Here is a 13,269-nt window from a genome sequence, read left to right as displayed (position 1 = left end):
GAAGTGCCAGGGATTGAACTGGGTTGGCCACATGCAAGATAAGCCCCTGTAACCTACTTTGAATTAACTTTTGTGTTGGGCTGGAGCGATAGCACACCGGGTAGGGCATTTGCCTTGCATGTGGCCGACATGGCTGACCCGAGTTCGATTCCTCTGCCCCTCTCGGAGAACCTGGCAAGCTACCGAGAGTATCTCACCTGCATGGAAAAGCCTGGCAAGCTAACCATGACGTATTCGATATGCCAAACAGAGTAACAAGTCTCACAATGTGCTCAAGCAAATTGATGAACAATGGGAGGACAGTGACAGTATGGTATGAAACAGTAATTTTAGTCCTTTTTTGTTTTGGCGGGCTGGAGCGATAGCACAGCGGTAGGGCGTTCGCCTTACAAGCGGCCAACATGGCTGACCCGAGTTCGATTCCTCCGCCCCTCTCGGAGAGCCCGGCAAGCTACCGAGAGTATTCGATATGCCAAACACAGTAACAACAAAGTCTCCAATGGAGACGTTACTGGGCCCGCTTGAGCAAATCGACGATCAATGGGAGGGCCTTTACCTTTACCTTTGTTTTGGCAATCCAGTTTGGCCCTGAGATTTTATTAGCTTCTCCTTGCTCATCCTTCTTAACGCTGCCATATTGGGGGCTTTTTCAGGGTCAGGGGAATGAGACCCATTGTATTTACTGTTTTTGGCATATTGAATACGCCACAGATAGCTTGTCAGGCTCTGCCATGTGGACGGGATACTCTTGGTAGCTTGCTGGGTTCTCTGAGAGAGATAGAGGCTTTTAGGGTGGCCACTAATTACCCTTGCAGGTATTCCCATGGTTCAAACCATATTTTAACCCCATCAAATATGGTGCGGTAATAATGAAAAATGGATATTAAGTGTCTTATGCGGTCCGGACAACCATGCGAGCAAGCCGGATCGCAAAGGATTCAGCACCATCGACCATATGCACACGATAACCAAGTTCACTGAGGTTTCTCGGGAGTTCAAGATGCCGCTCTGTCTAACGTTCATTGATTTAAAGAAGGCCTTTGATTTTGTTGAGACGGAAGTGGTCATTGAAGCACTAGCCAATCAGGGCATTCAAGCTCAATACATCAAGATCCTCTGTGAGCTGTATTACGGATTCACTACCAGGATCTCACCATTCTACAAAGAAGTAATCATTGATGTCAAGAGAGGGGTTCGGCAGGGTGATACCATTTCACCGAAACTCTTCAGTGCCACCCTCGAGAACATGCGATGACTGGAATGGGAAGGAATGGGAGTGAAGATAGATGGTCGGCAACTACACCACCTCCGCTTTGCTGATGACATTGTTTTAATAACATCAAACATCAGCCAAGTGGCACAAATGCTGGCCGACTTTGACCGTGAGTGTGGAAAGGTAGGACTACAGCTGAATCTTACGAAAACAATGTTCATGAGAAACAGCCTCGTTCCTGATGCCCCATTCGCTCTCAACGGAACGACCATCTCCGAATGCAACAGCTATGTGTACCTAGGTCGAGAAGTCAACATGACAAATGACCTGCCACCCAAGATGCGCAGGAGGAAGAGGGTGGCTTGGAACGCCTTCAAGAACGTTGAAGAAATAGCTAAGAGGATGAAGAACATCTGGCTCTGGGCACATCTCTTTGATTCCACTGTTCTTCCTGCATTAACATATGCCTCAGAGACCTGAGCCCTACACAAACAGGATGAGAACGCTATTCGGGTCTCCCAAAGAGGAATAGAAAGAGCTATGCTTGGAATATCACGTTTCACTCAAATGAGAGAAAGAATCCGGAGTTCTGACATCCGTCGACGATCAAGAATCAGGGACGCTGTCTCATCTGCCAAGGTGTCGAAAATCAGATGGGCTGGTCACGTAATGAGATTTAAAGACGACCGTTGGACTAGAGCTGTTACCGACTGGATTCCACAGGATGTTAAAAGACCGCGTGGCCGCCCACCTACCAGATGGTCATCAAGATCATGAATGATCGGTTTGAGGCTCTTCATGTTCCCAGAGCGAACAGACGCCATTGGGCTACACTAGCACGCGACAGGGACAAATGGAGACGTTACTGGCGCCCTCTCGAGCAAATCGACGATTAACAGGAAGTCAAGTGATCAAGTGATGCGGTCCAGAAAGTGGCCTGGAGCATGGCGGCAGCTGGGTAGTGGAGATAGTGGAGGTCGGCGGGTGAGGTATTTATCTGGCTCTGGCAGAGTGGGGCTTCTGGGTGTGATCCCTGGGTCACTGGAGACTGGTGGAAGTAGGCAGAGGATCTCTGTTTCTGGGTCCCATTGAGCCTTGAGTCTAAGGTCACAAAGTTTCGCTTTACCTGGTTCTGTGGGGCTTCACTCATGCGTGAGACTTGGCCGGAGCAGTCGGGAAAGTGGCCTGAAGCATGGCAGTGGCTGGGTAGTGGAGGTAGTGACTGTCTGTACTTTCAATGCAAGTATGCTGGCATTGGAAGCATCCATCGAGGACTTGATGGTGCAAGCACGGAAGATCAAGTACGACATCATTGGTCTGACTGAATCAAGAAGGCATCGATCACATCATGCCATTTTCGACACTGGAGAAGAACTCTTCCTTGGAACATGTGACAAAACAGGCATCAGTGGTGTCAGTGTCCTTGTCAACACGAACTTGGCCATGAGCATTGATTCATTCGAATGCCTAACAACCCGAATCATACGATTACACTTGAATAGATGTGGCTCACTGCCGACAGTTTCTATCTTCATTGCCTACGCACCAACATCCAATTATGATAAAGAAGAAATTGAGAGGTTCTACATGGAGCTGGAGAAGTTCTATAAAGAAGATCACACCTTCTACAAGATCATTGTCGGTGATTTTAATGCCAAGTTAGGGCCAAGAAGCTTTTAATGCCAAGTTAGGGCCAAGAAGATCAGCTGAAAAACTCCACATTGGGACCCATGACCTAGAATGGAGCAGGATGAGAGACATGTTGACCAAGATCATCCATGGTAACTCAGAGTTCCAGAAGGATGAATCTAAATGTTGAACATGTGACTCTCCCAGTTCCACAGCGAAACTGACCACAGAGCGATAGCACAGCAGTAGGGTGTTTGCCTTGCACTCAGCCAACATGGCTGACCTGAGTTCGATTCTTCCGCCCCTCTCGGAGAGCCCGGCAAGCTACCGAGAGTATCTCGCCCACACTGCAGAGCCTGGCAAGCTACCCATGAGGTACTCGATATACCAAACACAGTAACAATAAGTCTCATGATGGAGATGTTACTGGGCCTGCTCGAGCAAATATATGAACAATGGGAGGACCGTGACCGTGATATTAAACCAACAGTTTTGCCTAACAAATGTCGCTGTTGTCTCAAAATTCCAAACGGAATTGAACCACTGTCTCCTTGCAAAATTCTACTTGACAGAGTGGGGAGAAAGGGCTGCAAAGATTAAGAAGAGAACTCCCAGAACTCCCGCCAACTGGGAGCTCTTTGGCACTATTGTGGCAACATGAAAAGATGCCATCATTGATGACATTGGAGAATACGATCGACTGGTTCAGCACCTCCATGACTGTGCAAGGAATGCTGAGAGAAAGCCACAGAAAGACACCTGTCTTCAGAAACTCTCAAGCTCATTCGCCAACATGGTTTGGCGCGAGTCTCAGGCAAACCACAAGAGAATGTTCAAGCTCGCAAACCAGTGCAGAGAAGTGATAAAGGAAAACCTCAAAGAGAGAAGAGCAGCAGTGCTGGCCGATGTGGTAGAAGCTGGGAAAAGCATTCGCAACGCCCGCCTGTCCTTCGCCAACTACAAGACCAAGATGACTACCCTTCAACGTCGTGATGGATCTATCACATCTTCCAGAAGGGCAATGGAGAAGATAATCCATGATTTCTACTCTGATCTCTTCAATAGCCACATCTACGTGCCCACATACCAAATTCCGCAGGATGGATATGTTGTTCCCAACATTCTTCCTTCCAAAATCTGACACACCATTTTATCGGTCAAGAAGTGAACAGCACCCGAACCCCTCTCCTCTCTGGAAAGAAAGATGGCGGCCGCATGGGAGCCTTGTGGAGAGCAGGTATGAGCCGGGTGCTGGGGGCGACTAAAACCTCATGGGAAGGGGGGCGTTCTGGTCCGTCCTTCACGCCCTACCGAGGTCACCAGTTGCCCCCCACGAGCGGCTCTCCGGCACGGCCATGGCTCCAGAGCACAGAAACCAATGTCTTAATTATCTGACTCTCAGTAGAAATACTTCCAGGGTTAATTAGTAAAATAGCGGAAATCCAAAACCAACATTTAATTCTTGAACCCAGCTGTAGAAAGCGAATCACTTCACAATGCTTTTTCAGCATGTCTGATTGGGGGGGGGGTAAACTCTAAATAATAGTGGTGCATCTTTTATTGAAACAATGAATCTAAGCAAAGCAGATAGAGTGCCAACTAGAATTCATCTGCCTCGCAGGCACTGGGAGGGGTGGGGGGTGGGGTTTTATTGGGGTTCTTCGGGGTAAAAAATAAGTATTGGTAAAGGGAAATGTGCTTGATATTTGCATGACTGAGACCTAAACCTGAAAGCTTTGTAACTTTGCCCACAGTGATCCAATAAATAATTAAAAAAAAAATCAGAAACAAACAAACAAAAAACCCTAACCTGCAACTCTCTTAGGCCATTATAACTTACTTTCACTTTAAAAAAAATAAACACAGGCCAGAGATGAAGAAAAAAAAAGAGTGTTGAAGAAATTGCTAGAGAACGAAGAACCTACGGCTCCAGGCACATCTCTTTGACTCCACCATTCTTCTTGCATTAACATATGCCTCAGAGACCTGGGCCCTACGAAAACTGGATAAGAACACTATTTGGATCTCCCAAAGAGGAATCGAAAGAGTTATGCTTGGAGTATCATGCTTCACTCAAGTGAGAGAAGGAATCCGGAGTTCCGACCTCCATCAACGATTGCGAATCAAGACATCATTTTAAAGTCTCGTTTGCCAAGGCATCGAAAATCAGATGTGTTGGACATGTAATGCGATTTGGAGATGACCGCTGGACTAGAGCCATTACTGAATGGATTTCACGGGATGTCAAAGGGTCGCATAACTGCCCTTCTACAAGATGGTCAGACTTCTTTGTCAAGAACCTGAACGAATCATTTGAGGCTCTACGTGTTCCTGGAGCAAGCAGACGCCATCGTCTACACTAGCACTTGACAGAGACGAATGGAGACGTTACTGGCAACCGCTCAAGCAAATCGATGAGTAACAGGATGTCAAGTGATCAAGTGATCAAGTATGATATGAGATATGAACCAGTTTAATTTTGTTTGTGTGGCTCTCCTATTTACATAACACCATTTGTTGAAGAGATTTTCTTTGTTTCACTTCATGAATTCAGATCCTTTTTAGAGATTCACGATCACGATCATGATCATCCTGTTGTTCATGGATTGCCTCGAGCAGGCCCCAGTAACATCTCCTTTGTCCTAGCCCTGAGATTTTAAAGTGCCATATTCAAGGCTCTTTCAGGGTTAGGAGAATGAGACCCATCATTGTTACTGATATTTGGCATATTGGGTACTCCACGGGGAGTTTGCCAAACTCTGCTGTGTGGGCAGGTTACATTCAAGTAGCCTGCCAGGTTGTCCAAAGTAAGAATGAGATAATAAGATGTCGCATGGCCGTGAATGTGGCTGAGTGCTTCTGGGAGCTGGGTTTTATAGTCTCTGGGTCTTGGCCGTTGGCACAGGGTGGGGGGGGGGGGGATGTCAGTTGGTGGGTGTGACCCCTGCCTACTGGAAGATGGAGGATCTGGGTGGAGAATAACTGTTCATAAATCTGAGGTTTTAGCTTTGGACTCGATTTTATTCCATCAGTTTGAAAGTCTCTTTATTCTAGTATCACACTGCGTTGATAGTATGATTTAAGATCAGAGAATGCAATTCCTCTCATCATCTATGGGGGGGTCACCTGCAGTGCTTAGGATACTCCTTGCATTACTTTCAGGGATCACTTCTGTCAGTGTCAAGGAGAGCACTGGAGTTGAATTGGAGTTGGTTGCCTGCAGGGCATGTTTCACTCAAGTTACTCTCTCCCTTCTCCCACTTTTTTTTTTTCAGAATTTATTTGACTATCTGGGGAGTTTGATGATTCCATACAAGTTTTAGCAGCATTTGCTTCAAGTTCTTGAAGAATGCAATTGAAATTTTCATGGAAATGACATTGAATCTGTCTAATGTTTTGGTAAGGATGGTCATTTTGACAAATTAATCCTTCCAATCCACAAGCGTTTGTTTCCTGGTGTCCTCTTTAATTCTTTTAAATGTGACTCAGTTTTCTACCATAAGTCTTTCACCTGTTTTGTTTAATTGATTCCTAGGCACTTGAAGCTTTGGCACACTTTTTAAAAGTGTCATCTTTTTGGTTTCTTTCTCTACTAGTTTGCTGTTAGTGGATAGAATTGCAACAGATTTTTGTGTATTTTGTAAATTGATACTTTGCTGAACTGGTCTGTTTCTAAAAGGCTTTTTAAAATTTTTATTTTTAGTGGAGGTGTGTTTTGTGTATATTATTATGTTATTTGTGCATGGTGATAGTAACTTCATTTTCAATTTGGATGCCATTGATTTTTTTGGGTGTTGTTGTTTCACCTTGCCTGGTTGCCATGGTGAGGACTTTCAAAACTATATTAAATAATTGTGGAAAAAGTAGACATTTTTCACTTGAGCATGATCTCAGAGGGAAGACTTTCAGATTTTTCACCACTGAGTAGGAGTGTTGGCTGAGGGTTTATTGTAAATGGCTGTTAATATCTTGAAGCATGTTCCTTCTATTACTATTTTGTTGTGGTTACTTTAAATCATAAATTATTTTAATCTTGTTGAAAACTTTCTCTGAATTTATAAGTATGGTCATGTGATTTCAATCTTTCCTTTGTTTATATGGTGCATCACTTTGTAAGTACGTTGATCTGTAAATATTGAATCCTATTTTTATCATGGGATCCCACTTAATCATGGTGCTTGATTTTTTTTATATATTGTTGTATTCAGTTTAATTAGTTTTTTTTGTTGAGAGTCTGTTGTTTACAATGCTATTAATAATGGTTTCTCATGCATATAATTCTAACACCACACCCATCAGAAGTTTGCTAAAATTTTGTTGAGAATCTTTCCATGAATATTTATCAGGGATATTGGCCTGAAGTTTATTCTTTATTAATTCTTTTGTTTTTGGAACTAGGATGATGTTGGTTTTAAAAAGGCTGTTTAGTAATTGTTCCTGATTCTTTGACATTTTGGAAGTGCGTCAGAGGTAGAGGTAGTAAGTTCTTTTTTAAGGTTCACTAAGCGAACACATCTGGACCTGACTTTTGTTCTTGACAAAAGTTTTTTTGTTCCTTGATCCTCACTAAGAGTGATTTCTAAGCACAGAGGCAGGAGTTGGTCTTGAAAAGAGCCAGGGATGGCCCAAAAAATAATCGAAGAACATTTATATTCATATTCTGGGATGGAAGCCTCAGAAGTAGGAATGGGGTAGCTGTGGGTGTGGGCAGTTTTTTTGTTTTATGGACTTTTAAAACTTTTTTCTTTTTGGGTCATACCCAGCAATGCACAGAGGTTACTTCTGGCTCTGCACTCAGGAATTACTCCTGGTGGTGCTCGAGAGACCATATGTGATGCTGGGAATCAAACCCCGGTTGGCCACGTGCAAGGCAAACGCCCTCCCCACTGTGCCCTACCCGCTGTGCTATATCACTCCAGCCCCTTCATGGACTTTTTTTTCCTGCTTTTTGGGTCACACCGGGCAATGCTCAGGGGTGACTCCTGGCTCTGCACTCAGGAATTACTCCTGGCGGTTTTGGGGGGACCATATGGAATGCTGGGATGGCCACGTGCAAGGCAAATGCCCTCCTCACTGTGCTATCACTCCGGCCCCTTCATGGGCTTTTAATACCAACTTTTAAAAAAAAAATTTATTAGTGAAACACCATGAGGTACAGTTGTAGACTTACAAATTTTTTGTGCTTGGGTTTCAATCATACAATGATCAAGTACCCATACCTCCAAAATGCCTATTTTCCACCACCGCGGATTCCAGTATCCCTCCCACAACCCATCCCCCCCATCCCACCCTGCCTCTGTGGCAGGGCATTCCCCCTTGTTCTCTCTTTCTCCTTTTGGGTCCTTTGGTTTGCAAGAGAGGCACTGAGTGGCAATCATGTTCGGTCTATAGTCTACTTTCAGCATGCTTCTCCCATCCTGGGAGGATCCTCCCAATATCCTTTATTTGGTGCTCCCTTCTCTATTTGAGCTGCCTATTCTCCTAGCATGTGTGGCTGGCCTCCAAGCCATGGAGTAAATCTCCTGGTACTTATCTAGAAATGCCAACTTTTATTGAAGAAGAATTTTTTTATAGAAAGTTTTCTTTATAGACTGAAACATAAGACTTAAAGTCCGAGGTCATCTTATTACACCAAATTTGTCAATAAACAAAATATTAATTATTCAGAATATGAGCTCATCTGAGGAGAACTTGTTCTTATAAGACATATATATTATTTAAAAATCTAAAAGGTCAATAAATGCAGTACTCCTACATAAAAAAAATCTAAAAGGTCAAAGCTGAGAATTCCCAAAGACCTGCAAGTTAATCAAAGGATAAGTGAACATTTAAAAAATTATAAATGCACAGAGGCCCAGCTCTGGGCAACCAAGCTGAACGGCTCCTATTCCAACCAGGTACAGCCCGCCCCCAAGGGCCTGGGACCCTCTGTGCGCATGCACAACTAGCTCCACCTCCTAGAAAGCCGGTTTTCTCCCCTAATCTGCGTGGGATGGGCACGGAGGCCCAGCTCTGGGCAACCAAGCTGAACGGCTCCTATTCCAACCAGGTACAGCCCACCCCCAAGGGCCTGGGACCCTCTCTGCGCATGCACAGCTAGCTCCATCAACGTTCCCAACTCCTGGCTCAGTGCCAGGGACTCTTTCCGGAGCCGCGGCCACTAATGCGGCCGCGAAATATTTTCCCACTACATATGCCATAGGAACCATAAGCTACCTTCTTAGATGGAAACTTCTCTAGTTTAGCTCAGTCACTAGAAACACAGTAGCCAATAACTCATAAGCCTATCTTAACTCACACTGCATATCAAGTAGAATAGTAACAGTGAATGTGAAGGACTAAACCACACTTTTCACAATGGTAAAGCAAGGTAAAAGCCCACCAAACTTTCTTATTGAAGAGTCTAGCCCAGATGACACCAACAGTACTGCAGTGCTTGACAACCTCTCAGACAAGGAATTCAGGAGGGAGCTACTTAGGATGCTTAGGGAACTAAAAGAAACAATGGAAAGCAATGCCAATAGAATACAAGAGGATTTGAAGGCAGAAATGAGGAAAATGCAATCAGAAATGTCAGACCTGAAAAATCTTGTAGGCGAATTGAAAAACTCAGTGGAAGGCCTCAGCAGCAGAGTAACAGCTGCTGAGAACAGAATCAGTGAGCTCGAAGATGAAGTTCAGAGACTCTCCAGAAAAGAGCAGAAAATGGAAAAGAGACTCACAATTCGGGAACAGATGGCAAGAGAAGATCGTGATGAAGCCAAAAGGGGTAACATAAGAATTATTGGAGTCCCAGAGGTACAGGAAGAAAACCTTGATGAAGAAGAAACTGTCAAAGACATCATTGCTACAACGTTTCCAGAGCTGAAGAAAACTTGTAACCATATTCAGGAGGACCGAAGGGTACCAGCTAGAAGAAATCCGAATAAAAATACCCCAAGACACATTCTGATCAAAATGACCAAAACCTTAGACAGAGACAAAATTCTGAAAGCAGCAAGATCGAAGAAAGAAATCTCTTACAAAGGAGCATCCTTAAAATTCACAGCTGATTTTTCTGATGAAACCCTTATGGCCCGAAAACAGTGGTGGGACATAGTGAAAAAACTCAATGAAATAAATGCCTCCCAAAAAATACTTTACCCAGCAAGACTCTCATTCATAATAGAAGGAACAACACACAGTTTCACAGACAAACAACAGCTCAGGAACTTCATAGACTCAAAACCGTGGTTACAAGAACAACTAAATGGGCTACTTTAAGGCAAGAAAGGCCCCTCAAATACACCAAATTTCAACAGAACAATGGGACAAAATCCCATAACAATAATCTCTCTCTATGTCAATGGGCTAAACGCACCAATTAACAGACATAGACTGGCAGAATGGATTAGAAAATTGACCCCAACATTCTGCTGCCTGCAAGAAACGCATCTCAATAGTTAAAGCAAACACAGACTCAGAGTCAAAGGCTGGAAAACAATCCTACAGGCAAACAGCTCCCATAAAAAAGCTGGAGTAGCCATCCTAATATCAGACCACATCGATTTCAGAGTGAGGAAGGTCATAAGAGATAGTGAAGGCCATTTCTTATTGATCAAAGGATCTGTACAACAGGAAGAACTTACAATAATAATAATATATGCACCTAATGAGAGACCAGCAAAGTACTTAAAACAACTACTCATAGATTTGGAAAAAGACATCAATAGCAACGCAATACTAGTGGGAGACTTCAACACTGCTTTGTCACCTCTTGATAGATCAATCAGACTCAAGCTTAGCAGGACATACTTCATCTGAGGGAAACAATGGAAGAAAGGGACTTAGTAGATATATACAGGACACTTCATCCACAAAAAGCTGAATACACATTCTTCTCAAGCGTACATGGAACATTCTCCAAGATAGACCACATGCTGAGCCACAAAACATGCCTCCAAAAAATTAAGAATATAGAGATTGTATCGACAATCTTCTCAGACCATAATGCGCTGAAATTAGAAGTAAATCACATACAAAAAGAGAAAACTAAATCAAACACCTGGAAATTAAACAGTGCTCTATTGAACAACGAGTGGCTTAGACAGGAAGTCAAAGAGGAAATCAAAAGATTCCTAGAAACGAATGAAAATGAAAACACGAGTTACCAAAACTTATGGGACACAGCAAAAGCTGTGTTAAGAGGAAAGTTTATAGCTCTACAAGCATTCCTCAGGAAGGAGGAGCGAGCACACATAAATAACCTAACCTAACAGCTTAAGAGCTTGGAGAAGGACCAAAAAAAGGAGCACAACCCGAACAGGAGAAAGGAAATAATAAAACTCAGAGCAGAGATTAACGAGATGGAAACCCAAAAAACAATCTGAAAGATCAAGGAAACCAAGGTTCTTCGAGAAAATTAACAAGATCGATAAGCCTCTAGCAAAACTCACAAAGAAAGGGAAAGAGAAGATTCTAATAAACCGAATCAAAAATGAGAAGGGGGTCATTACAACAGAAACTACAGAAATTCAAAGGATCCTCAGGGAGTACTTTGAGAAACTGTATGCCACGGAACATCAAAACCTCGAGGAAATGGATAAATTCCTAGACTCCTACAGACTCCCAAGGCTGAACCAAGAAGACCTGGAATACCTGAACAGACCTATCACCATCAAGGAAATTGAAATGGTAATAAAAAGTCTCCCCAAGCACAAAAGTCCTGGCCAGGATGGATTCACTAGTGAATTCTTCCAAATCTTTAAAGAGGACTTACTCCCAATTCTCTTTAAGATTTTCCACGAAATTGAAATATCAAAAACACTTCCAAACAGTTTCTACGAAGCAAATATCACACTGATACCGAAAGCAGACAGAGATACCACAAAGAAAGAGAATTACAGGCCGATATCCCTGATGAACACAGATGCAAAGATCCTCAACAAACTACTAGCAAATAGAATCCAACTACTCATCAAAAAGATCATACACCATGACCAAGTTGGATTCATCCCAGGGATGCAAGGATGGTTCAACATTCAGAAATCAATCAACATAATCCATCATATCAACAAAAGAAAAGATAAAAAGCATATGATTATATCAATAGATGCAGAGAAAGCATTTGACAAGATCCAGCATCCCTTTATGATGAAAACCCTAGCCAAAATGGGTATAGAGGGGACCTTCCTCAACATAATTAAAGCCATCTACCACAAGCCTACAGCAAGCATCATCCTCAATGGGGAAAAACTGAGAGCCTTCCCTCTAAGATCAGGGACGAGACAAGGATGCCCACTCTCTCAACTGCTGTTTAATATAGTATTGGAAGTACTTGCAATAGCGATTAGGCAAGAAAAAGATATTAAGGGCATTCAGGTAGGAAAGGAAGAAATCAAGCTCTCACTATTTGCAGATGATATGATACTATACTTAGAGAACCCAATAACCTCCACCAAAAAACTCCTAGAAACAATAGACTCGTATAGTAAAGTTGCAGGCTATAAAATCAATACCCAAAAGTCCATGGCTTTCCTATATGCAAACAGTGAGACAGAAGAAAGCAACATGAAAAAAACAATCCCGTTCACAATTGTTCCCCAGAAAATCAAGTACTTAGGAATCAGCTTAACTAAGGAAGTAAAGGACCTGTCCAAAGAAAACTACAAAACGCTACTTCAGGAAATAAAAGAGGACATGAGGAAATGGAAAGATATCCCCTGCTCATGGGTCGGGAGACTTAACATTGTCAAAATGGCAATACTACTGAAAGCATTGTATAAATTCAATGCAATCCCTATAAGGATAGCCATGACATTCTTCCAAGAAATGGAGCAAACACTCCTGAAATTTATATGGAACAATAAGCCCCCACGAATAGCTAAAGCAATTCTTGGGAAAAAGAAAATGGGAGGACTCAACCTCCCGAACTTCAAACTGTACTACAAAGCAGTAATAATTAAAACAGCATGGTACTGGAACAAAGGCAGAACTGCAGACCAATGGAACAGGGTTGAATACACTGACATCTCCCCTCAATCATATGATCATCTAATCTTTGATAAAGGTGCAAGTAATGTGAAGTGGAGTAAGGAAAGCCTCTTTAACAAATTGTGCTGGCAGACCTGGACGGCTACATGCAAAAAATGGGCTCAGAACTCTGCCTAACACCATGTACAAAAGTAAGATCAAAATGGATTAAAGACCTCAACATCAGACCAGAAACCATAAGGTACATTGAAGACAAAGTTGGCAAAACCCTACATGACATTGAAGCTAATGGTATCTTCAAAGATGCCACGCCACTGGCTGAGCAAGTGAAAACAGAGATAGATAAATGGGACTATCTTAAACTAAGAAGCTTCTGCACCTCCAAAGAAACAGTGACCAAAATACAAAGACAGTCTACAGAATGGGAAAGGATATTCGCCGAGTACACATCTGAC

The sequence above is a fragment of the Sorex fumeus genome, unplaced genomic scaffold (genome assembly GCF_029834395.1).
Source record: "Sorex fumeus unplaced genomic scaffold, SorFum_2.1 ptg000037l, whole genome shotgun sequence".
Taxonomy (NCBI): domain Eukaryota; kingdom Metazoa; phylum Chordata; class Mammalia; order Eulipotyphla; family Soricidae; genus Sorex; species Sorex fumeus.
Note: the sequence above shows the minus strand (reverse complement) of the source record.